This window comes from Ceratotherium simum, chromosome 14 (assembly GCF_057802395.1).
Source record: "Ceratotherium simum simum isolate JZ-2026a chromosome 14, ASM5780239v1, whole genome shotgun sequence".
Lineage (NCBI taxonomy): Eukaryota > Metazoa > Chordata > Mammalia > Perissodactyla > Rhinocerotidae > Ceratotherium > Ceratotherium simum.
The window spans coordinates 5,533,804-5,561,194 of NC_141913.1; the positions used below are offsets into that span (position 1 = coordinate 5,533,804).

At 37.7% G+C, this 27,391-nt stretch overlaps 1 long non-coding RNA gene across 1 annotated transcript; it reads right to left on the minus strand.

Moving 5' to 3' along the window:
* Positions 1–323: 323 nt before the first annotated feature.
* LOC147915249 (uncharacterized) lies at positions 324–8,336 on the minus strand. The gene is made up of 3 exons (XR_015554216.1): positions 8,208–8,336; positions 2,197–2,392; positions 324–433 (listed from the first exon to the last, which is right to left on the minus strand). It is a non-coding gene; the product is annotated as an uncharacterized LOC147915249 (long non-coding RNA).
* Positions 8,337–27,391: the final 19,055 nt, after the last annotated feature.

Below are 27,391 nucleotides of genomic sequence, written 5' to 3' on the forward strand. Positions count from 1 at the left end.
AGCGGTGAGTATGTTTGAAAGACTTGGAACAAATCAGAAAGATCATCTCGCTAGAGCCAGCTGGCCCTGCAGTTGAACCTTTTGCAAAATGTGTTTTATACTATTTATGGAAAAATTTCCCCAAAGATATTGCCCAATTATTTTTGTGATCATTTAGACTGTCTTCTGTTTTTAATGAAATAAAAGCAATACATAATTTAAAAATAAGTAATAAACAACAGAGACTAAAATCTTGGGAGCTCTTTGTTCTCTCTGAGAGTAGAGCTATACCTTAAAGTGCACCACACTTGCTCGAGATAAACACACCATCAACCCACCTCCTTCCCTTTTACATCCAAGGGGTCTTTTCCTCATTCCTAAATTGGATGTTTATTGCTGAATATCATGAAGATGGAATCTTCTTCTTGGGTGTGTTTTTTTTTTCTTTCTTTCTCTAAGGAGCATAGAAGACTACGATGAGTATGAAGGGAAAATAATTTATAAATCTAACATTCATAATGCTGCAACTTTTAGACAAATAGCTTTACTGTGAGAATACACAGAAAGAATCGACTGTTGTTTTTTAAGAAGAATCATATGGGAACTGCACAGAGGATTTCTGTATCATGACCTTAAGTGTTCTTTTAAGGTCATCATTGAGGAAATATCATGATATGGCATATTTATAGGTAAGCCTACATATAATTTGTCTTGATTGGGAGGAATATATCGCATTAAGGGTAGCTTTTGCTAACCCAAAAATAAAGAGCCAAAATAAGAGGCAGAGAGGTATTTATTTTGGGATCACAGAATTGCAATTCAGGGTAAACAGATTGGGGTAACAACTCAAATAGTGTCCTGCTAGGAAGTAAGAGGCAGGAGCTTTTAAAGGCAAAAGAGGGAGGTTTGCATTACAAAGAATGTTGATTGGGGTTGGTGACAGAAAGCTAATATGGGCTAAACCTTATTGATTGCTAAGGCTAGCTACAGGGAGGCAAAAATTGTCACTGTGATGAGCTGTAGATTTCTTGCAGGGTTACTCAGGTGAAAAGTTCATGTTCTGCTTGATGAGAATGTGCGTAATACCCATTTCCTTAATGGCTTCCCGGCTCCATTTTAAAGCCCTTAGACATAAGTGACTCTGCTTTGTTTCACATTTCACATTTTTCCCCTTTTGATGGAGATCTCCCTCTGAAAGCATCACTGATCAACCATAGATTTATTTAGTCCCATGTTGCTATGATGGACCTGTCCCAAAATATCATGTCCCATTTGTATGTGTGTGTGGGGGGTGGATTTTTTTCCCTTTTTCCCAATGGTTATTACAAGGAATCAGTGTCATAAGGGTTAGGCCACATGTAAGCACCAAAGAGGTGGTCAGGAAATGACTTTTAGGCAGTTTCCTCATCGGGGCATTTTATCTGGTTACCTGAAGATTCATGTGGATAAGCCTCATCTACCATTTTAATACGTCGAGTGACCATAATCTTGGTGTTTATAGAAGTTCAGGAGCAGATTTGAGTGAACAGTAGCATAAGAAGCTTAAATACAAGTACACATAGTAAAATTCCGATAATAATCATAAACAATATTTGAAATCCTGATCTTATCCAAGTACCTATACCTGAAGGAAGCCAGCTTGAAAACATCAATAGGAAACCAGAGGGTGTCATTAAAAGACATTGGACTAGAGATGCCCTGTGCTGTTTTTCTAATTTTTCTGAGCTCTAACTCAACTTCACCAGGAGAACTGATCCAGATACAGCAAGAAGTGTTGGCCATGGCAGAGATGCCACTCTATTTTATAAGGATAGATGCCGCCTTGTTCTGCAAGAAAATAATCAAGTGCCATTCAGTTATCTGTGACAACCCTCACTAGGGAATCCAGGGATCATTTTTGTTGAGCCAAGACTTGAGCAGTAGAATTTGCCAGTTTAGCTATGGTTAGGCATAATTTTTTTTTAACAGGTCCTTATGGACAACACCCATCCAAGGGACAAAGCCTTTGGCAATGGTAATCAATGGAGAGTAGGCGGGGTGTAAGAAGGGGGTTGCCAAGTCTCACCCAGACCTATGAGATTGTGGTTGGGTATTTCTTTAACAAGAACTTGAAAAGGAATACTATGGTATCCTAAAAGGCATTGTCCTGCCATATGCCAGTACTCTATACATTCATAAGCCCATGGTTCCCTGTTGTAATCACACACAAAGGAGTACCTGGAAGGGGCAAATAGTATGCAATGCCTTCTAATTCTGTAGCAGTGTCAGTGATCAGGAGCACTTGGGAAGGTCCTTTCCAATGGGGCTCAAAGGCTGTCTTCCTCTGATGACACTTCCAGAATACCCCAGTCACCAGGCTCTAGGCTGTGACCAACAGGATTTTTAAATTGGAATTCAGGAAAGCTTCTTTAACCTGTTGATGATAAGATTGAGCATAAGACATTCTCTAATGTCTCTCTTGCAGTAGCTGGTCCTACCAGCATAAGACAACAAGGGATCAGCAGAAGTTTATATACCAATAGACATTGGTCTGCTGATGATTACTTCATGTGGAGTGAGTTTATGTTTTCCAAAGAGGATACTGTGAGCAATCGGCAAAACCAAAAGCAATACCTTAGACCAGGGGAATTCAGTCTACATATATATAGCAAACCTCAGAGACCATTAATAGGACTAGAATCTAATATCTGCAAAGGTACAAACATAATTTTCTCTATAATTACCCCATTTTTTTTTTTTTACCAAAGATAATCCCAGTAAAACCAATTTGTTTGTACTAAACCTTGGCCTGATTATTTACATATGTGATATGTATCCCTCCGAATTTTGGAGGGATCAACTAAAGAAAAAAAGTAAATGTTTCTTTGTGAGAAAAGATTTCTTTAAATTTGGAAAAACAAAACAGCAGAGCATCCTCCTCAGTTTATGCAGTCCCATGTAATTAATACTTGTTCTGCTTGAATCCAAATTTTTCATTAGTTTTCTTTCCTTTGCCTGATGATTGAGGGTGATAGGGACGTTGATAATGCCAAGAAGTTTCCAAGGTTTTCATTAAGGCTGACATAATTTGCCCAGTGAAGTGGGTTCCTCGATCACTGGAGACTGTGGAAGGTATACCCTAAGTGGGAGACACATTTTCTAACAGTTTCTTTGCCATTGTGAGGGCATCTGCTTTGTGGAAAGAGAAGGCTTCAACCCATCCAGAGAACATACATACAATAAAAAGAACATATTGATAATCTATATTAAGTGACATATGAATGAAATCCAACTGCTGGTGCTCAAAGGCCCCAGAGAGAGGAAATCTGAGGCCTCTGGGGACAAAAATAGTTTTTTCTTCATGCACTATGGTGGGTGAAGGAATGCAAAAAATAAAAAATGGGGTTTGCCAGGGAGTCAGGAAGAGCTAAGCAGCCATCTTGGATTTCTCATAGATCTGACTCTTTAATTTACAACCATTGTTTACCCATCTTAATTTCTCTGATTCAGGAGCAGACTGTTGCCATGTCACAAGGAAATCAGGATGGCAAAAGTCTGGCAATGAGGGACTGTTTCTTGCGAGGCAGAATGGACTTTATCCACGCATGCCAATCTTTTTAGATTCTATTGTTGCTGCCTTTACGTGAAAATTAGCTGAGACTTTCTCTGATATTCAGGTGCAGTCCTTTTAGCATGAGCCTCAGTTTTGATGACAGTGTCGATGCAAATCAAAATTGGGGTGAGTTTATTATGAGCTAGGCTTGAGGACTATAGCCTGAGGCCTTCCTTCCCCAAGGAAGGAGGGCACCAAAGAAGTGGGGTGTACAGAGTGGTTATAAATCATCTTGGAACAAAGAGCACACATCACATATGACAGGAATATCTCTTTTACTAGTGTCACGAGGTGCTTAGCTGGCACAGCAGGTTGGTGGTCAGCAGATCAGTGGTCACAAGTTGAGCACGGCAGGTCAGTAATTAATCCCAGGAAAAGTAATTAGTTCCCAGGAAAAGATGCTTATCTTTAAAGAAATATGGATATGGATGGCAGTTATATCCCTATCTTTAAGGGCTTCAGTCTTGTCTTTGGGACATTGTTAATGTTTAAAGCAGACGTTCAATGCATGCTCCACAGGCCATGTCAGGCCCTTATGGAAAAACAAGGTCAGGTGGAATTAGTTTTAAGCCAAATGGCATCCTCATGTACTCCATTATATCTTATTGCTTTTCATTTATTTGTCAACAGACAGTATTTTATACCAGGACATATTAGACTTCTAGGAATTTTATATAATTTCTAGAACTCTTCTAACATATATGTTATGAAGACATAACATAAAGAAAGCTTAATGTTATTTATTTGAAAATGTTTCCCATGTAATTTAACACATCAAATGAGCCTAATTAGTTTAATATCCCTCTTTTTATAAGGAGAGAGAATAAATCTTTTGAGATGTTTCAAGGATCCTCTGAAAAATCCCAAAGTTAGCTAGAGGTCAAAAAAGACTTCATTTCAGGGCCAGCCCAGTGGTGTAGCAGTTAAGTTCGTGCATTGCACTTTGGCAGCCGGGGGTTCACATGTTCAGATCCCGGGTGTGGACAGATGCATGGCTTGTCAAGCCGTGCTGTGGTGGCGTCCCATATAAAGTAGAGGAAGATGGGCACGGATGTTAGCCCAGGGCCAATCTTCGTCAGCAAAAAGAGGAGGATTGGCCACGGATATTAGCTCAGGGCTAGTCTTCCTCACACACACACACACACACACACACACACACACACAAAGACTTCATTTAGAATCCGATTTTGGAAAGTTTGTCAAAAAATATCAAAAACAAGGCTTTAAAACACTTGCCTAAATAGGATCATAGACCATTATGAAACTTAATATTTAATTTTATATTTAATCAAAGTGACAAAAAGATTTCAAAGACAAATATAGGTTACATAGCTGAAAAATCTGAGCTCTTCTTAATATCAAAAACTCAGCTTTTAACACGAAGCACAGTAAATTATTTTGGAAAAACTTAAAATCCCTGCCTTTTAGGCAGATTACTCAGAAGGAAAGAAAAACCTTTCATAATCTCTTTATCAAGAGAAGAGTAAAAGCCCAAGAAAACCTTATCCTACAGCAGAGAGAAAAACCAAGTTATAATTTTGCTTTATCTTACTTTTGATGTTAAAACTAATTTACTTAGTTAGATTTATTCCAATAAATTTAGCTAGCTTGACAATGAATAAAACTTCTTTTCTCAGGATTCCTTTTCCATAAATCTTCTACAACTTTCTGAGGCCATTTTAGTTTGTCTCTTCTTCTTTTTCTCATATGGAAATAACCAACTTTATTTTGGAACAAAAAATTTTTCTTTCCTCAACAAAAATGTATCTCCATTCGTCATACTTTTTCTTACCAAAACATACATTATATTTTCCTTGCATATAGAGATTTTTCTTATTATTTTTAGTAGCTTTAATTACACATGTTAATTAGAATTCTTAATCTTTAGAAACCTTAATTTCTAGTGAAAACAGAAAGCAAGCAATTGTGAACTGTATATTGTACCCATGTTCTTTAGATTAGAAAATTTATGAATACATTTTATAACTTCTAGAAACATGTTTCCTCATAATACAATCTTTCAATAAAACACAAAACATGTTTACTAACAGACCCAAATTTATCATTTAGTTTGTCTGTAATAAGAAGCCCACAGGGGATAAACCTCTACTTAGTAATTAATGTTTTACTATTTTATCTTATCTGGAAATGATCTAGACATTTAATGAGTTTTTCATCATTTAACTTAGCAAAACTCTCCAGTTTTAAGTTACCAAAAGGTCTTGAAGTCATTTTTAAGTACATATACAATATAAAATTATTGTTTAAAAATTTACCTAAAACACTTTTATCTTCCTTACACCTATTTAATTTACTTGTTCCCGATAATTATGTTTAGATTACCTGCAAAAACTTCATGAGACATTAAACAAAGTCAGCCATCAATTTTTTGCTGACAAATTTTGTAACAGAAATAACACAAATTTGTTTGACTTTTAGTAAACCTAGGTAAAAGAAAAGCTTTATATTTAATTCTGATAACTCTGAAGACATGGTTATTTTAATTAAACCAACAAACTTAAGCAAGCTTTTATTTACCAAAGGTTATTTTATATCATGTTAACTTGAAAAACATTTGGGTTAATTTCTATTATATTTAGAAATAATTTATATAAGTGCTAACTTTAAGTTAATTAAATAGAACTCTTTTTAGAAATTAATACCATCTGGAGGTAGAAAAATATAACACATATATTATGTATATACAGACACAGACAGAGATCATATAGCTTTTATTTTAAAGTTTTAGTCATGAATTAGAGTGAAAAACTCATTAGTTTATAAATAACTGTGTCTTTAGCACATAGAACAAGTTAAAGTTACCTGCTTAAAAGCGTTTTGTTGTTGTTAATATATTTGGAGAAGACTTTTAAGGTTTATATTTGCCTTAGACAAGAAGGCTGTGAATTAGATCTTGGGTAAGAGAGCCTCTCTAGCAACTTGGCATTTTAAAACAAAACACTTTTCCCTTTTTTTCTTTAACCTCAGGCTTTACTAATTGAGCTAGTTAGGTTTAGTCTCAGGCAATTGTGGACTGTTATCTCCTGCGGTGTTTACATTCCAAAGACATGGTAAAGTTTACAACTTCAAAGGACAGAGAAAAAAAATGCAAGTTTTTTCCTAAGAGTTTTGGGATAGTTGCTGTTTAATTTTTTCTTCAGTTTAAGAAGAATTCAGTCTAAAATTCAGTTAAAATTTTAGGAATTGAGAATGGTCTAGATAAAACCTGGAGAGGTTATAAGCCTTTTGAGATAAATGGGGGGGAAGAGGGAGTTGGGATTGGTGAAAGGGAATGATTGGAATCTGAACTGCCTCTAAAGTTGCATTTCCAGTTTTGCAAAGATTTGTAAGATAAGGACAGTTGTTTTCAATTCCTCAGGAATTGGATTGTAACTTAAATGACAACATAGGTGGATTTACCCATCCAATTACATTATCTCTAGTTTGTTTCTTTCCCACTGGGTACATAGTTTTATTTTAGCTTGGGGGAGAAAACCTAAAAATATTCCTATCAGACTCTGAATATTAGCTTCCAATTTGGCCAAATTTCTGATTATAAAGTTATTAAATCCTTTCAAATATCTTATCAGGATTTGGTCAAGACAAACAGTAAATATTTCTGGCAGTATTAAACAACTCCATTAATTCTAATTTTAGTTTCCCCTAGGCTGTTTAAGGGACTAATGTAGCAGTTTACCAGGAAAACCTTCAGAGTCTTATCAACTCTGGGAGGGGCCCATATGAGGGCCCTCCTATGAGTTTATCTGAGGGCATCTGTAAGGCCAGTAACTTCGTGGACTTTTGTTTACAGTTGTGTAGTCTTTTCTTTTAGATACCTCCAAAATCTCTAATTTTTCATTAGCTTTTTGTAATTAAACTTCAGTGAAGCTATTTTAGAATTTTGAGGCCTTTGTGATTAAGTGCACCTTTTAAATGATTTTGTAGTTAGAATGTTCCTTCTACTGGCCACTATAATTTTTTTTTTTTAAAGATTTTATTTATTCATTTTTTTCCCCCAAAGCCCCAGTAGATAGTTGTATGTCATAGGTTCACATCCTTCTAGTTGCTGTACGTGGGACTCGGCCTCGCGTTGGACGGAGAAGTGGTGCCTTGGGGCATGCCCGGGATCTGAACCCGGGCCGCCAGCATCAGAGCGCGCACACTTAACCGCTAAGCCACAGAGCTGGCCCTGGCCACTATAATTTTAAATCATTCTTAGTAATTTTGGTCCATTGAGATAGAAATTTACAAGAGAAGGGACCATAGTTCTTAAACATAAAACCAGCTGGAGTACCCGAGGGAGAAACTTCTGGGGCAATTTTAGAAAAAGAAAATCCCATGTTAAAGAAAAATGTGCAAACAAAAAGTACAATAAGGATGATAATAGAAAAACCCTCAATCACGTCAGAGTACTCACCAATCAGAGAAAAAAAAACTCTGCCGAAGAAAGCCCATCCTGTGGCAATAAGCCATGCCAGCACTGAGACAACTGTCTCCTGGGGAGTTGCCCCTGATCCCCAAAACAAGGCACTGACCTTGACCAAATGGAGGGAGGTCAGCACTTGGGAGGACTCACCACTGGAGGAGTCAGTGATCTGTGGAAACAATGAGCCCAACGGGCTCATAGGTACCATACCTGGTTGCAGAGGACACTTCTCCACGAAGATGAGATGGCTTCAGATCCCACTTCTGACACCATGTATAATTAGCCTAAAAATAAAGAGCCAAAATGAGAGGCAGAGAGACATTCATTTTGGAATCAAAAAGTTGCAATTTGAGGCACACAGATCTGGGTAGCAACTCAAATAGTGTCCCACTAAGGAGTATGAGGCAGGGGATTTTAAAGGCAAAAGAGAGAGATTTGCATTAGAAAAGAATGTTAATTGGGTTGGCGGCAGAAAGCTAATCTTGGCTAAACATAGCTAGAGACTAGCTAGAGGGAAGCAAAAGTCTGTCACTGTGACAATCTGCAGGTCTCTTGCAGCATTGCTCAGTTCAAAAGTTCATGTTCTGCCCAATGAAAATGTACGTAATATCCGTTTCCTTAATGACTTCCTGGCTCCATTTTAAAGTCCTTAGACATAAGTGACCTCATTTTGTTTCACATTTCACACTCCTAACCTAAGATGGATGGCATTCCCATTGCTCTTTCCTAACTTGATTGTTTGCCATTAAGACTCTTCTCCCAGGTAACTACATAGTAGGTGAACTACCTGGCCAGCCCACAGAAACACATTTTATCCAAACTGACACTGAAAGGGTCCTGACCAGAGCAGTGGTTCCTCCAGCTGTGGCTTCAGTAATGAGTGGAAGCCAGAAAAGTCTATTTGTGCTGCCTGATGGCTCATAAATCAAGTATTTATGAATTGAGGACAGCCTGGTCAGGCTGTCTCTTTGTTGACATACATATTCTTTAGTTGCAGAAAGCCTAAAGTTTTCATAAAAACCAGCTTCTCTCAGAAGAGTGAGATGAGCAAGAAAACATTGTCTCAATAAGGACCAGTATCTTTCATTATTGGAAATACAAAAAAAAAACAAAAAATAGGTTTCAATTCATTATCTTTTTAATTACATTGCTTAAAAATGAAAAAGAGTTGTGTTCTCAAAATAGTAATGATTAAATAAGTTCATAAGCCAAATTATATCTGAAGAATAAATTGAATTTCTAACCATGGAAATTCAGAGATCTTTACATAAACAATGCTTTCTGAAGTGACAAAAGTCTTTGCTAATACTCATCTATGGAGGATAGAAACATTTTAAAGGCAAACGTTTACCATTGAATTAGCTGCAAATTGGCACCAGACCTCTGTTGTCAGCCTGCCTGTGCTGTGGTTTTATGATTACTATTGCTTGTATCATCAATTTGTATTTACTATACTCCACTCTTAAGTGAAAATACAATTTACTGCATAAACCACAAAAGCCTCTTGTTATCCTTCTCGGTCAGGCAGTAACAATGCACCCTGATGTCACCCTGTTCATAAATACAAGCACATTTACAAACTTCACACTAACCATTGAGGCCTCCACTGGACCTGGTGCCCTCTTGCAGCCATCAGAGATAAGAGAGGTGGAGCATCCCTGGTCTTAGCTCCACCGAGCACCTCAAAAGTAAAAATACCTCGGTTGAACCTAAACAGAAAAATATTATTTAAAATTAATTATCATGGAGAAAGGAAGTGGAAAATTATTAGGATTGTCTTGAAATCGTAGAAAGGATGCTCCATGGAAAAAGATTTTCTTTGTTTGCTCTGAATATTTTAACTTTTAGTAAATGTCTAGGATGTTTTACTTGTCGACCTTGATTTTCCATGATTGTAATATAATCATTGAAATTTTGAAAATAATTATTAAAATTATTATCCTTTCTTTGAAAGAGGTAAACTGATTAGACCCAAAGTTTGAGTCTCTGTGGGGCAGATGCAGGGAACTGAGAAATGCTGGAAGCTGTTACCTGAGGTCAGGCAGGTGTTGGGCCAAGGTTTCAGGAAGAGAGATGTTTCAGGTTTCTCTGTCACTTTCAGGAAAAGAGAAGCAGTGTGCTAGATTTTATCTGCACCTCTTGCCCTCATTACAGACCAAGACCCCCCATGTCGTTTTATTCTTACCCTCTTCTCTATCCTTCCAATTCTTGTGGCCCTTTATTCACGATTATTATCTTTTATCCTGTACATTATCCTTTCTCTTCTTTCTTTCTTTTCTTCCTTCCTTCTCTCCCTCCTTCCTCCCTTGCTTCTTCTTTCTTTTCTCCCTTCCTTCCTTTCTTTCTCTTCCTTCCTTCCTTCCTCTCTCTCTTTCCTTCTTTCTTTGTTTCTCTTTCTTTTCTTTCTTTCTTTCCTTCTCTTTCTTTCTTTCTTTCTTTCTTTCTTTCTTTCTTTCTTTCTTTCTTTCTTTCTTTCTTTCTTTCTTTCTTTCTTTCTTTCTTTCTTTCTTTCTTTCCTTCCTTCCTTCCTTCCTTCCTTCCTTCCTTCCTTCCTTCCTTCCTTCCTTCCTTCCTTCCTTTCTCTCTCTCTCTCTCACTCTCCCTCCCTCCCTCTCTCTTTCTTCCTTCCTTTTCTTTTTCTCTCTCTTACTCCCTCCCTCCTTTCCTTTGTTTCTTTGTTCCTTCTTTCCTTCCTTTCATCTTTCTCTCCCTTCTTTCCATCTTTTTTCTCTCTTTCCTTCTTTCTTTCCTTCCTTCTAGCTTTCTTTCTTTCTTTCCTTCCTCCCTCCCTCCCTCTCTCTTTCTTTCTTTCTTCTTTTATTATAATCAAGGGCTTTAGAATCAGACAGACATAGGTTTGATGCCAGCTCTATCTTTTATAAGCTGTGAGACCACCCCAACAAGTTCATCCTTACTTTCAGTAACCTCATCAGTATACCTGGAAATAATGTTTCCATTGCAAAATTTTTGTGAATATTAAATGAAATTACATATATAAAAGTACCTATCATAGACTAGAACATAAAAATACCTTCCTTACTTTTCAACTTCTGTTTATCTTTCTTTCTTCTCTGTCTGGTATTTCCCCTACTTTTGACTGTGCAATTTAACCTGATCTGAGAAGTTTAATGCCAGTTTTGATTAATATTTAACAACATTACTTCTAATTTTCTGATTCATATGAGAATTGCTTTCTCCTATGTTAATCCAGAATCAATGTCATAAGAACATCATAGAAAAATTGATAATAAAAATAATTTACATTTCATATTCCTACCATTCACTTCAAAGGCTGCCCTGCCCTCATCAATGCTCAAACTACCAATATTTAATTTAACCTCACAAACCCCTTTAAAAAGCCAAATGAATAAAAAAACCATGTGGTCCTGCACATTCAGTTAAAAGTATTCATAAATTAAGATACAATAGATAATCCAGTTAGCTAAGAATTTTTACCATATTTCTTGGGACTTGAATAGTTAAACTCCACACTGGCAATGACATTAGGGTTTTAGTAGAATTAACTACACACACTCATCACATAGAAATGCTTTTTATGACCACTAAAATAGCATAAGCAAAATGAGATGTGCACTTAACAGCAAAAGAAGAACCTTCTCTTTCAGTAGTCTCGCTCAGCTATCAATAAGCATGTGTTTCCCTTACTAATTAATTTATAGAATCTCAACATTGAGAAGAAACCTAGAAATCATCTACCCACATACCAATTCAAAGCAGAAATTTGCCTTGGCCCCTCCCGAACATACCAGAGGGAAAATCTCTAAGAAGGAAGATATTTAGTTGTTGTGTTTTGTTTCTCTAGATAATAAAATGCCCACATGATGAAAAGTAAATCCAACATGATCTCAATAATCAGTGAATGAATATGAAAGTGGCAAATAAGTTTTATCGTGAGCAAGTTTAAGTTTTAGGAGTAAAAGCATCTGAAAGAGTTATGAAAGGGGGCCGGCTCCATGGCTTAGCGGTTGGGTGTGCGCTCTCCGATACTGGCGGCCCCGGGGTTCGAATCCTGGGCGCACACCGAAGCACCGCTTCTCTGGCCATGCTGAGGCCGCATCCCACATACAGCAACTAGAGGGATGTGCAACTATGACATACAGCTGTCTGCTGGAGCTTTGGGGGAAAAAGGGAGGAGGACTGGCAATAGATGTTAGCTCAGAGCTGGTCTTCCTCAGCAAAAAGAGGAGAATTAGCATGGATGTTAGCTCAGGGCTGATCTTCCTCACAAAAACCAAAAAGAGTTATGAAAGAAACATGTATTTGGCTTCTATTTTACATAGAGCATATTTCAGACAGCTAATACTACTTGGTTTGTTCCTCAAGGAGTTTATAATGTAGAGGCTATATGCAGAAAATATTTACAAAAAAATTACTGCAAGCTAAAATGTAAGTGCCATCAGAAAGGTGTAGATAAAGTGTCTTGGACGTTTAGAGCAGAGAAAATATACTTTCTTTTGAAGGGATTGGTTTAAATTGTTGAGAAACTTTTTAAAATATTGGAGTCATGTCTTCCATAAATACATTAATTTAATAAATTGTAACACCAAAATTTCAGAAAATGCAATGAATCACTGGAGTCTATTACAGACCACAGAAATAGTATGTGCCAAGGAAATTTTTGTTCCATGAATCCATGAGGGAAACATGAAAAGTAAAATAGAAGGTATTATGCTAAATGTGCATCTTTATCTGAAGTATAGTGTGATCCTGAAATTCTGAAAAAAGCAACCTAAACAACCACAGAAACAGTCAGATTTTCGTACGAGGATGAATTTAAAATAATCGAAATTCTTTAGAATTGATCCTATAATGTTCTTACTCTTCTTAAGCACAACTTTAATTCATATAGAAAAAGAAACATCTCAAGTTCATATCATTGAAGCTTCTTAAATATTGAAAAAAATATCTGGAGAGAGTGAGCATGGATTCAGTCATCAAATTGGATTGAGGAAGATTGCGTTCATTTTGTTAGTTTTCCTGCAACTACTCCGAGAGTACTACAGGCTGAGAACACTGACGGCGTTAAGCAAAATTCTGTGGGCAAATCTGGGTTTTTCCTGAGTGTCCACTCTACAGCTACTCAGGTACATATTTTCACTAAAAGTTATTTGATTTGCATAATGTCTTAGTTTGGGTTCTCTCAGGAGTTGACCCTGAGACAAGGATTTCAGCATTCGTAGTTTATTAAGGAGGTAAAGAAATCATCTACAGAAGTAGGGAGGTGAAACAAGGCAGTGAAGGTAGCCAATAAATGGTGCATTATCAAACCAGCTACCACTGAGGGCCCTGGAAAATTCTGCCAGCCAGTGTAAAAGATAAGCCTACGGTCACCTCAACCAAGGGATGAAATTGCTTGCCTATCTATCCACCAACTCCTGTCATTGGTTGAGGATCACTCCCCAGAGGGTGTTAATTCCCCTAGTTGATTCCTTTCCTGCTCTGCTGCATGGGATAGCTAAGGCTTTGGTGGCCAAAGAAAGCCCTTAGATCAAGAAATGCAGGCATGGGCAATAAATGAGTTGCTGCACTGAATTGGTAAGAGGAAGGTGACATGTGTGGGCACGGCAGCATCTGCTACTCATGGAATGCATGTCTCAGCCATTGTGAACGTTTTAAAAGCTGTCTGACATGCCATGTTGTCTGGTAGCAATCTCCGCTAACAAGCTGCAGAGATAGAGAACTGAATGCTGCTCTTGCTACACTCTGCCACGATTATGCAGGCAACTAACTCAGTCCTCAAATGATTTAAGTAATTTTAGAAAAATTATAAAAAGTTTATATCAACAAGGTTGAAAACACTGCTTGTAGTTCTAAAATAAATTAATATACCTGAAGCCTGTACAGGCTTTCTGAGGACGGTCTAGAGTCTTAAAAGAAAGCTTTTCCACTAATATTATACAGCTATCAGGAGCCTCTGTCTGACTGTAATGCACACAGCTGGCTTTCCAAAGCAACAAGCCCATGACAAATACCTCTGTCAGGCCAGCAGCCTCATTACTAAAACGTCAGTAGAAAAATGACCTTTCTATTCACATTTCTTATAACTATGGCAATACTATCATCACATAAAATTTACTCTTTTGCACTTGTGCAAAAACAATGACATTTGACTCATCTAATCTAAAGGAGTAATAGTTTCCATCTAGACTTGGGATTTCTGGAAAACATTTTATTTTCAGAGCTATAATTTATTGAAATTCTGAAAGACAATATATTCTTCACACTCTACCTATGTCTACGTCAGGAGCCTCTGTAAGACTAAATGTCTGGGGTTCCAGGACACTGCTTGGCCCACAGAGACACACACAGTTGGAACCTCTCAATGAAGATACTATAAATAAATCAAACTGATTTATTCCTATGTAAGTTTAGGAGGGTTTTTCAACATATATATTTTAATTGTCTATCCCTTAATTTATTCAACAAATATTTATTGGTTCATCTACTTTTGAACACCAAACTCTGTGCTAAGTGTTAGGCATGATGTACAATGGTGAGCAAAGCAGACAGTCTCTCACACTTGACTACTTATTGCACAAACAGCATTAGAATTACTCTTACAGAAATAACAATGAAGAAAACTGCACAGAATTCTGCCATCCCTGTGTGTGTGTGATTTTGTCACACCATCCCCTTCAGTGGCTACCCTTTGTTCTTATGATAATCATCAAGTCCTTCATATGGCATGGATCATGTTTAAGAATTCATTTTAGGTAATTTTTAAGAAGATACTCCATTGAAGAAGAGATATATACTATGGAAATTTTTATTTTTTTATTTTACAACTCTTTTGCAAGTGTAGCAAATAGAGCACTCTACTCTGGTTTTATAGAGGATTATGCAGATTCTATTCAGATATGCAAGTCATTTCAGTTTAGAAACTCCAAAATGGTGGTACATTAATTCCTAGAAAAGGAAGGAAGTATAACGTAGAGATGAATTCAGCAAGATGAAAAACTTCCCAATGTTTAAATACAACAAATGCAGATGTACATTTTGGGTTTAGATTTGAATACTTAAAAACTGGAATTATCTAAAAATATTTCAGGAAAAAGTCATATCCTCATGCTGTCATCTGACAAATCACAGGTGGAATAGATTTTTATATTCACAGGCAGAAAGGTTATTAATTATAGATTTTTTTCCTGTCATATGTGTTTCTCTAAGTCATTTAGAAAGGTTTTCTTTTTCCTTGCAGGTACATAGGTTTATTTACTTGTAGGCCTAAACCAGACACCAAAAAATACAAAAATGTCTTCAGTTCATTTTAGCCAATTAAGGATAATTTATTCATGGAGGACTCAGAGAAAAAAAAATTCATTCTACCCATTTGACAAAGTATTTATTAAGTGTTTACCATGTGCCAAGTGCTATTTCAAGCACTTCAAATTGAATGTGAGCAGAAGAGTCCCAGAGCCCATAGAGCTCTTCTGTGGAGTCAGAAGGGCTGATTCTGGCCCATTTTCCACTTGCAAACTTGCTGAGTGAGCCAGGGTGGGACACTTCACACTTGGGGACCTCGTGTCTAAAATGGAGAAGCTCTCAGTTCTAAACTTCTATGGTTCTATACTCTGAAATGTACAAATAGAAAATATCCCATGTAAATGCAGACAATAATGGTAGTAAGAAACATTTTCCCATTTAAGGGGATAAATTTCCACAAACTCACTTATATTCTCTTCCAAGCCCCTTCAGAGATTATAAAAGTAAATATTCTATTGTCCCAAGAGTATGATGAGTATGGATTCCAAGCTGGCTTTAAAATCATGAATCTTAAATTATAAACAACTGATTTATAGATTTAATCTGCCATAGAATTATTTTCATGAACAATAAAAACCTTAAATGAAATGTAACATTTACTACATAAAACAATTCAACTACTTGAAATATTTGAAATGGTTAAATCACATCACATCATTTGTCAAACAAAAATATGATGTACTCCCTAGGATATAAGTTATATAAGGGCAGGGATTTGTATTTGTTTTGTTCAGTCCCTTAGCCCCAAAAGCTTAAACACTACCTACATATAAGAGACAATTAATAAATATTTGTTGATTGAATATTTTTAAATGTAGATATAAAACATATAATTTTATATCTACAGGTACTTGAATTAACAGCCAATTAATATAAGCCAATTAGTAAATCCAAATTATGGGGGATGGATGGTAATTCAAAGATGAGTGAAGAATTGGACGTTTAAAGGGGCTATCAAAGAGTATCTTCTCCTAATCCAACTAGAAAAACGTTTGAAGGAGCCAATATTACAGGAGTTGTTTCAAAAAGGAGAGTAGAGTAGGAAAAAAAATTTCAATAGTTACTAATTATAGAGTTTTCCAAGGCTAAGGGAAAGAGACCTAGGAAAAATCACAGAAGGACCAAGATTAACATGCTACCTGTCTCTTCATGCTCCTTGACAATAGGGTTTTGATGGGTTTATTTTATGAGTTCAGTACTTACTATATGCCTAGTAGGTTGGATGGGACTGAACACACATATGATCAAAGGATGGCTAGACAAATGAATGAGTGAATAAGAGAGAGATGCTTTCAACGAAAAAAACCATTACCAAGAGCAAGTCAGTAATCCCAGAATCTGAATAATTGAGTTATCCAGTTATTTGATTACACTAGCATGTAAGAAAAGTTACTTCACTGCTCCAATTCATCTCACATTCAGGGTTTAAGAACAATCCAGAGTAAATTTGGCATCATCTTTCCACATTCTAAGTCTTAACAAAGATCAGCACTAATGATATACATTGATACCAACCATATCAAGCTTTATTTTTAACATTTACCTTGTACACAAATGATCACGGGGTTTTGATAAACCATCCCCCTCAAGTCCATATGCTTATTCAAAAAATCAAAAAGTTCAACTTTTTTATTATAGCTTAATTATTCAAAAAACTAATTACATTTATGGACAATGTAGGGTGTGAAAAAGTTAATAATTGAGATCAAAATTCCTTTCAGGAATGAAATTGCCTCAGTTCAGAAAGCTACCTTGATTCATGGGGTACAAGGTAAGACATGGATGTTGAGTTATATTAAGGATTCAGAAAAGCATATTTGCTCTGTTTGAGACAAATAAAGGAAAGAGAGTTTTGTTGCTCTAGAGGAGATAAAAGAAAGTGTGGGAGTTTTGAAACTAGGTGCTCTGTGGAAGCAGGTTAGAAGAACAGCCATTGCTGGAAGGCATAAGGATGTTCGAAGAACAGAAACGCAATAGGCATTTTCTGATGGGACTCCAAACCCATCAGAGCCATAATTAAATCTTAGTTGAAATCTATTAAACTCACAAATTATTTGTTATTGTGTATTGGTTCAATATGATTTCAAATCCACTTGTTTATGACTTAAGTGGAGTTGTTTTAATCCACTTGTTTGTGGATAAAAACAAACAAAAAGATGTTTTAATAAAAGAATGAAGTAGGTTGTGTCAGGATGTTCATCTCATCTGTTGTTATTGATAAACACTCAGTAGCTCAGCTGATGACAGATACTTCTGGGAGCTTATCAGTAAGAGTATGTGGAGAAGCAACTATGGCAAGGAGACATTTAGACTATAAATACCCAGAGTTTGTGAGAATAATTTGAAAGTTTTGATCTGACAAAGCCAACACTATGCTGACCTAAATAAACTTTTGGAAGATCTTGGAGCATTAGCTCCTACTGTGGCAAGGGGAACTCCCTTATCCGTAGAGGTGTCAAATCTCACAGCAGCCTCATGAAAGAGATCAACCTACTCACCAACATCAGCACCATCATTCCCAAGCAATGAGCTCTAGAAACAAGGATCTTTTATTTTGTGCCAGCAGCTGGATGTCAGCTCTCAGTTGGTCAAGCTGTCTTTCCTGAGTGTCTACTCATATAAAAAGGTACAGCTTGATTAAATTTGGACTTTATTCCTTTCATCTCCTTTTGCCTGTGATAAATAAATGAAAAGCAATAGGATGTATTGGAGTATATGAGGAAGCTATTTGTTTTAAAACTAATTTGGCCTGATCTTGTTTTTCCAGAAAGGCATGATGTGGCCTGTGAAGTATGCATTGTACATCTGCTTTAAATATTTACAATGTCTCAAAGACAAGAATGTTGCCCTTGAAAATAGAGATATAGCTTCCCCCCATAACAGCATTTCTTTAAGGGTAAGCATCTCTTCCTGGAAAATAAGGATTAATTACTGACCTTGTGACCACTGATCTGCTGTACCAGCAAAGCAATCTTGTGACTCTTGTAAAATGGATATTCTTGTCATATGTGATGTATGCTCTTTGTTCCAAGATGGTGTATAACCACTCTGTACATCCCACTTCTTTGGAGAGCTTCCTTTCTTGTGGAAAAGTTCTCCCAGGCTAGTCCTCAAATTGGCTCACAATAAACTCACTCCAATTTTGATTTATAGATTGATTACAGATTATTTTCATTGACATTTCTTGGTGTAGCTGGCAGGATTTCAGAGAAACCCACCAGAGAACACTTGGAATCTATACTGAACCAGCATTTGGTACCAATAGCGGCCCATTCAGCCCCCTGGATCACTGCATTCTTCAGCGACCTTGGTGAGTTCTTCTGAGACCCAGACCTCCTTATTTTAAGTTGATGGTCTAGAGTTTATATGAGCTGTTTCAAGCCTTAAGACTAGGTATCTTAAGGGGTACAAGTACATACCCTAGGTTAGAAGAACCTAAGGGGAATTCCTAGGCAAAAGGAATATGGAGGGAATTTCCTAGGCCAGGGAAGCCTAGGGGGAACTCTGGGGTGAATGGGGCAGGCTGACCTTTTTAATTTGGTTTTAAATTGGAAAGAGTTGTGTTTATAAAGACTGAAAAAGCTGCTTGATAGAGAAATGAGAGTCTGAACTTGTTCTGCTCCAAAGAGAAGGGACACCAGCTCCTTCCAGCCAAAGGGCACTCTCAGGTGATTGAGAACCACATGAAAGTGTCAGAGAATCAATCCTTATGATGTATAGTGGTCCCATAGGGAACACCACTATCATTCACAATAATTAATTAAAGGCTTATCCTGGGAGTCACAAATGAGGAGTTGTCTTCCAGCACTCTGAGCCCCCACAGCAGTTTTAGACTACCAGTGGGAGAAACTGAGGCACAAAAGAGAGTGTTTATGACCTTTCTTTAGAAAGTAACACTCATAAGTGGCACATTTCTGACCCACTACATTGTCCCTAGAAACAGTTCAGATTTTATAATAAAATGAAACTAAAAGAAAAAATGGGAAATCATGCTTCTAAAAGCCAAGCAATTCCTGAAGAGGCAGCTTCCCCTGAGAACTTTGGCTGGCTTCGTGCTGAGACCTGTAAGTACTTAACAAAATGGGGATAGCTATAAATGGCTGGCAAGATAACCCAGGATAATTTAAAATTACAGTGGCCATGTTGGGGCTCCTTTTTAAGAGCTAGGTAACAGACAAATCTTTACAGAGTCAAGCTCACCATCTTCTGGTATGATTGCTCTAAAACTAAAGGTTCCAGAAGCTCTAAACATTTACCAAAATCTTACTAAGCTTGTTTAATGTCCTGAGGGCTTGGATTGATAATTGTCACATTGGGGGGAAGGTCTCAAAATACAATCAGACAAAAATGTGGTTGCATCCCATTTTGTGGTCAGAGATGGTCGGACAGAAATGTGGGTTGCACTCCATTCACAGTAAAGGGTCTTACCAAACTGCTGCCAGCCTCAGGGGAATTACACTTGCCATTAGAAGGAATGTTCCAATTAGATAAGATCATTTAAGAAGTGCACTTAAAAGCAAAAATTTCAAAATTCCAAAATAACATTATTGAAAGTTTTGTTACAAAAAGCTATTAGCAAATTAAGTTATAAAATGTATCTAAAAGAAAAATATACTAGATCATGGCTTTACAGACACCTGTGTAATCTACTTTTAAAGGAGGGCCCAATATGTGCCCCTCCCAGAGTTAACAAGACTCAGAAATTTTCTGGGAAACTGCTATGTTAAAGATTAATGGAGTTGTTCAGTACTGCTAGGTATAGTTACTGTTTGTCCTGGCTGAAACCTGACAAGATATTTGAAAGGATTTAGCAACTTACAATCAGAAATTCAGCCAAACTGGAAGCTGATATTCACAGCCTGATAGCAATTTTTTTAGACCTTCTTCCCTAAGTTAAAATAAACTAAACACCCAGAGGGAAAGAAGCAAATTATGGTGATGTGGTTGGACAGGTAGATAGACTTATAATGTCATTTAAGTTACAACCCAAATTTCTGGGGAATTAAGAGCAACTGTTCCTAACTTACAAATTTTTGCAAAACTGGAAAGCAGCTCTAGAGGCAGTTCAAATTCCACCCATTTCCTTTATCCCAAAAGGTTTATACCCTCTCCAGGAACTGTTATCTAGCCCGTCAACAATTCCTAAGACGGAAGAAAAAAGAAAGGAAAAAAGGGAGCCTTGTATTACTGTACCTGATTCATGGCAGTAATTTTAAAACAATATCTGTGGAGTCTTGTGTATGTGTTTCTATATATATGTTACATATGTGTGTGATATTTTTTTACCTCTGGGTGGTATAATTTCTAAAAGAGCTCTATTTAATTGACTTAAAGTAAGCACATATATAAATATAATGGAAACTAACCCAAATATCTTTCAAGTTAACATGATATAAAACAATCTTTGGTAAGTGAAAGCTTATTTAAGTTTGCTGGTTTGATTAAAATAAACACGTTTTCAGAGTTATCGACCTTGGCTATGATACAGACATGTTATCTCTGTTATAAAAATTTTCAGCAAAGAAAATGACTTAGACTAATAGCTGATTTTGACTAATGTGTCATAAAGTTTTGTAGGCAATCTAAATAATTATTTGGAAGAAGTAAACTTAATAGATGTGAAAAAAAAGTTTTGGGTGAAATTTTTAACAATAATTATGTGTTATGGTGTATGTACTTAAAATAGCTTCAAAACCTTTTGGTAACTCGAAACCTTAGAATTTTCCAAAATTAAGTTAAATGATAAAATTCTTTGAGTATCTAGGTCATTTCCACATAAAGTAAAATATTAGACATTAATTACTAAACATAGATTTATCTACCTTTGGCTTCTTATTACAGAGAAACTATAAAAATACCTGGGTTTTTAGATAAACATGTTTTGTACCACGCTGAGAAATTTTCTATGAGAAAGCACATGTTTCTAGGCAGTATTTGTGGATCTGTCAGTCCACAGGATGCAATATATAAAAAATTAAGGGAAGTAAGATGTGTTTTTAGTAAAGAAGATTTAATGAATAGAGATATTTTTGTTTGTTTTATTAAGAAACATAAATTTGTCCTAAAGTACTACTAGGAAGGAAAGAGGCTTGGGACAAATTCTTAATGTACAAGAAAAGTTATAGAAGGTTTGTGGAAGAGGAACGCTGAGGAAAGAGTTTTGTGCATGGTCAAGATGGCTAAGATTAAAATAAATTTATTTAAGTGAGTAAGTTTTAATATCAAAGGTAAGCTGGTACAAAAATAAGAATCTGGTTTTCTCACTCTTAAATGGATAATTTTCCTGGACTTTTAGTCTGCTCTTGATAAAGAGATTATAAAAGGTTTTTCCTTACCTTTGAGTAAATCTACCTAAAAGATAGGAATTTTATGTTCTGTCAAAATAATTTCCCATGTTCTAAAAGGCTGAACTCTCCCTATTAAGACAACTAAGGGTTTTTAAAAACTGTTTAACTCTGTATGTTTGCCTTTCACATCTTCTGTTGCCACTTTGATTAAATGCATAACTAAGCATTGTTTCACAGGGACCATTGTTTCAGAGTAACACAAGATAAGCAAACACTTTATCTTGTTTGACCAAATGTTTTGAAACTTTTTGATATTTTTGACGAGATTCCTCAAAGTTCAAATCCTAAATTAAGTCTTTCTTTTGACCTGAAAAAAAAATAACTTTGAGAATTTCCAGCAGGCCCCTGGGACTTTTCAAAGAAATTTGTTCCTCTTCCTATAAAGAGGGAGCTACTAAAGTAATTAGGCTTTTTTTGGTATGTTAAGTTGCATGGGAAGCATGATCAAGTGAATGATGACAAACCTCAGGTTATATTGTGTAGGTAGATATTATTCACTATCTTAACCCTGCTGCCTTGCTTCCAGCACCACAGGAGAAAAAGACTAAGACTGCATTTTATTATCCAATTTGGTTTACAGATGGGTCTTACTTACAGGATAAGCAAGGACATTATCAAGCTGAGTATGCTACCCAGACTTGAGAATGGCTGCTACTTTCTATTAACTCTGCTAACCCAGTAAAAGATTTCCTTCTATAGGCTCAAGAAATTGCCATGGAAGAAGAAAAACAAATGGCAACAAAAAGGGGGAATTTTTGACATCACAACACAGATGTGGTTTGGACCTGATTAAAAAAATACATAGCACCTATTGGAGCACAGTTGCCATTGCTCCAGGATATACATCACTTAACCCATTTGGCACCTGAAAAGATGATTTTACCGAGAAAACAATACTTTTGGAAACTTTCTCCCACAGTAGCTCATAAAGCCTGTACTCATTGTGCTATATGCCCAAAATATAATGTAGGGAAACCATTTCATGGGTCACAAGACCACTTTCCTCTTCCTAAGGGACCCTTTGAGGTATGGCAATTTGACTTTGTTCAAATGCCACCATCTAAAAAATAAATGTATCTTAGTAACTATCTGTATATTCTCACATTGGGTTGAGGCCTTTCATTGCAGAAAAGTGATGGCTTTAATAGTAGGTGAATTATTATTGGAAAGGACAATTCCTGTTTGGGGGATTCCTACCAATTTGCACAGTGACAGGGGAATTCATATCACAGGACACATAATTAAATCTATTTGTGATGTTTGACCAATAATGCAACATTTTAAATAATGGCACAATCAAAATGCAATTGGCAAGGCTTTCAGAGGCATTTAATCTCTCGTGGCCAAAAGCTCTTCCTCTAGTGTTCCCTGATCTTAGATCTACATGCTTTGGTAAATGTCAGCTGTATTCTTTTGAAATAATAACTGGATGACCTATGCAATTAGACAAAGGAATATATGAAACAACTTTGCTTAAAGGAGATATCTTACTTTATTGTCAAGGTCTCATTGAAATACTTAAAAGAAATGAGAGGTTGGTAGCCAATTCTTTTCACCGTGAGCTCCTGGGAGATGAAGACCTTAAGGGTCATGGACTACAACCCAGATATTTTGTTTATTGGAAAAGACATCAGATAAAAGACTCTTTTCAGCCCCATTTGAAAGGACAATACCAGGTACTCTTAACTAATTCATGTGCTGCAGAATAAAAAGGCATAGACTCAGGAATTCAAATTTCTCATTTAAAAAAAGTCTCCACCTGAGTGCGTTTCAGTTCCTATTTCTGATACCTGACTTCAACTGACTGACACAAATATCTCCAAGCCAGGATAAGAAGAAGATATCATCTGTTATAGACAGCTAACCCAAGACTTTGGACCACGTCTGTATTCCCAACCTTATATCTCCTCATTTAAATCCTTGTATTGCTTAAACTATATACCCATTTTATAATTGTTCCATTTAAGGTTTTCAGAATGCTATCATACTTAAAGAAAGTGATTGGTTTGGAACAGACTGGTCTCGAAGGCCAGGCATTTGTTGGGTGGCCCCTAGTGGAACTCAATGGTTATGTGGAACATAACTCTGGCCTTGGCTACCTCCCAGATGGCTAGGACACTGCACCCTGGGCTTCCCTTGGATGCAGGGAAGGATTTGCCCTGAGCTAACATTTGTTGCCAATCTTCCTCTCCTTAAGGTCAGGTGGGCTCATTCAGTGTTCCATTGGTATGGCCACCTAGCAGCATTCTTTCCATGGGGCTAGAAGATGTCATATCACGTATAGAAGCTCTGACTAAATTTACTCAACAAGCTCTTAATGATAGTCAAGCAAGAATAGCCTTATTAAATACTGAAATGTCTTTAATGAGAAAGGCTGTCCTTCAAAATAGAATGGACTGAGATATTCTAGCAGCATCCCAAGGTGGTACATGTGCAACCATTCAAACTGAATGCTATGTTTTTATACCTGATGGATCTTCCAATGTGTCATTTCTGCTAAAGCACATGAAAAAGCAGGTGAATGCCTTAAGTGATCCTACACCCCGTCTTGATCTGTTTGGTTGGCTCCCTCCGGGTATTGGTTCCCTTTTGCTACCTGGATTGTAGTTCCTGTTTCTATTGCTCCTTGGAATTCTTGTATTAGTACTGTTTTCTTAACTCAGTGTTGTAAGACTGGCATGCAGGATAGAGTACTGTTTGCTCAGCGACTTGAGATGGTCGATCAATCTTACAACCCTGGACAAATTTCCTTTTCTGGTAAAGGCTATGCCTAAGAACTCATTTTAAAACTAATGTTTTCAAGCACTGACTTATCATCATTGTTACTGTAACTATTGTATAATTGTAAACAACGTAAGAATAAGGAGTCATGTAAAAGCACATGTACAATGTTTGTGCAATAATCGAAAATTAATTGAAAAATTATATAACCTATGAAATGTTTTTCCTGTTAGTATATACCTCTATGCTTGTCCACTATATCTGATTATGTCCCCCTATGTGGATAACTGGGCAAATAAATGAGATAAAATCCTAGCACCAAGAGACATGATGGACGCAGGGTGGAGAGAAGTCACTCTGGTGCCAAGGGACAATATTTTGATCATCAATGCTTTCTATCAAAAGATTACTAATCAAAAGGGAGAAAATGATAAATAAATGAAAAGCAATAGGATATGTTGGAGTATATGAGGAAGCAATTTGTCTTAAAACAAATTTGGCCTGACTTTGTTTTTCCAGAAAGGCCTGATGCACCCTGTTGAGCTTGCATTGTACATCTGCTTTAAACATTTATAATGTCTCAAAGACAAGAAGGATGCCCTTAAAGATACTGATGTGGTTTCCCCCCATAACGGCATTTCTTTAAGGATAAGCATCTCTTCCCAGAGACTAAGGATTAATTACTGACCTGCTGAGTTCACCTTGTGATCACCGACCTGCTGTGCCAGCTGGACAATCTCGTGACTGTTGTAAAAGGGATATTCCGGTCATATGTGATACACGCTCTTTGTTCTAGGGCGGTATATAACCACTTCTTTGGAGAGCTTCCTTCCTTGGTGGAAAAGTTCTCCTGGGCCAGTCCTCAAACTAGCTCATGATAAACTCACCCTAATTTTAATTTATAGATTGATTATGGATTATTTGCATCAACCCCTGGGATAATAGTGTGATTAAGCTACTGGTGGATTGGAGTATGTTATGTTATTTTTTTATTGGCTTATTAAGGGATATTATTCTGTATGCTATTGGCTTGTGAAGTTATTATAAATCCCCCAGTGAACCTATGTTAAATAAGTTATAGACAAAGACAGTCTCAGTTTCTGAGCATAATTTTGCCCCCTAAAACAGAAAATTTCCATTACTGGAGTTATTTTTAATAAAAAGTAGTGGGAGGCGGAGTCAAGATGGTGGCGTAAGCAGACTAGGAACTCACCGCCTCCCGTGGACACAGCCAATTTATAACTACTCGTGGAAAAATTACCCCTGAGACAGAACTGAAAACTGGATAAGAGGAAATCCTGCAACAACAGACAATCCTAACTGAGGTGGAAGAGGCAGAGACTCCCTTCTGGAAAGGAAAAATGCCGCCTTCACAAGCCGCCACCTTCACGGCCGCCCGGGAGCAGCTCACAGGTACGCAGCCTCCCTGGAGGAGCAGGGCCCTGAGCCAGGGAGCGCCCCCGCTGTGGGGATTTTGTGGACCCAGCACAATCGAGACCAGGGCATAATCTGCCTTTGCCTGCTACTAAAGCGTTGGGGAGCACCCCCAAAAACCCGGTTCACAAAGAAAATAAAACTGGCTCTTAAAGGGCCCGCACGCAACTCACCCATTTCAGAAAGCATCCTAAAATCACCAGAAAGAAAGGTGCGCAGTGCTTTGGTGACAAGAGACTCACCTAATAGGCCCTGAGTGCATCTCGGTGAGGGGTGAGACCTCACCAGGGACTGGGACACTGGCGGCGGCCATTGTTGTGGCCTGGTGTGAGCATGCTGACACAGACGCCATTGGAGTTCTCCCTGAGGCCTGCTAGCCCAGAGTCTGCCCCACCCGCTAGAGCACGGATTTAATCCAGCTCAGCCAGGGCAGGCAGCCCACCCTAGAGACTGGCCCCACCCAACAACAAGCCCTCAGGCAATGTGTGGGCCTGCATAGATTGGTGACTGGATTCTCTGCAGCCTGGCAACTGAGCCGACTTGAGCAGGGCAGGGTTTGCACAAGGAGAAGGTGGAGAGTGTGGGGCAGTGGCAGAGTGTGTGGGGCTCCAGCCGTGGAGAGACTGGGTCCGCTTGGGGAGGTTGGGGCTCTCACACGGGGCAGGACTGTGTTGACTGTGTGTGTGGGCCTGTGGGCGGCACGGCTTGTCAGCTGCAGAAGACTTGTGCTTCTCAAAGACCCACATAGGAGGTTTGCCCCACCTTCCAAAGCCTGAAACAATTGGGTGCTCCTATGCCTGAGGCCAGCCCCACCCAGCTGCAATCCTCAGAGAGCTGACAAGAGACATAATAGGCTAGAGGCTTGCAGCAATTGTAAGGCCCTGAGCCTAACAATCTGCCACACTGGGGGCCTACTCACTTAAAAGAAATACGGCAACACAAATGTGGTATTAGAACTTACAGCCAACTGTGCTGGGTCTCCCCACACCTGATAAAGAGACTGAAGGGCCCACAACAACTACAAGCAGCTGAGCATTACAACAGCTGGCCAGGAGTATAACTCAGCTTCCCTGGGCACCTACAGGGAGAGCAAACAGGCCACAACAGAAGGACACACGTAGCCCACATAGGGGTCACCCCTGGAACATTGAGAACTGAGGGAAGCACACTGGAAGCCTCCTAAGGCATCACTTACATAAGGTCACCTATTCAAGAGCAGGAGACGTTGCTGACCTACCCAATACGTAGACACAAGCACAGAGAAAGAGGCAAAATGAGGAGGCAAAGGAATACATTCCAAGTAAGGGAACAGGACAAAACACCAGAAAAGGAACTAAGTGAAACAGAAATGAGCAACCTAGCCGACAGAGAGTTCAAACTAAGAGTGTTAAGGATGCTCACTGATCTGGGGAGAAGAATAGATGAACTCAGTGAGAATGTCAACAAAGAAATGAAAGATATAAAAAAGAACCAATCAGAAATGAAGAATACAATACTGGAAATGAAAAATTCATTAGAGGGACTCAAAAGCAGAGTAGAAGATACAGAAGAACGGATCTGTGAGCTGGATGAAATTATAGAAGAAATTACCCAAGCTGAACAGGTAAA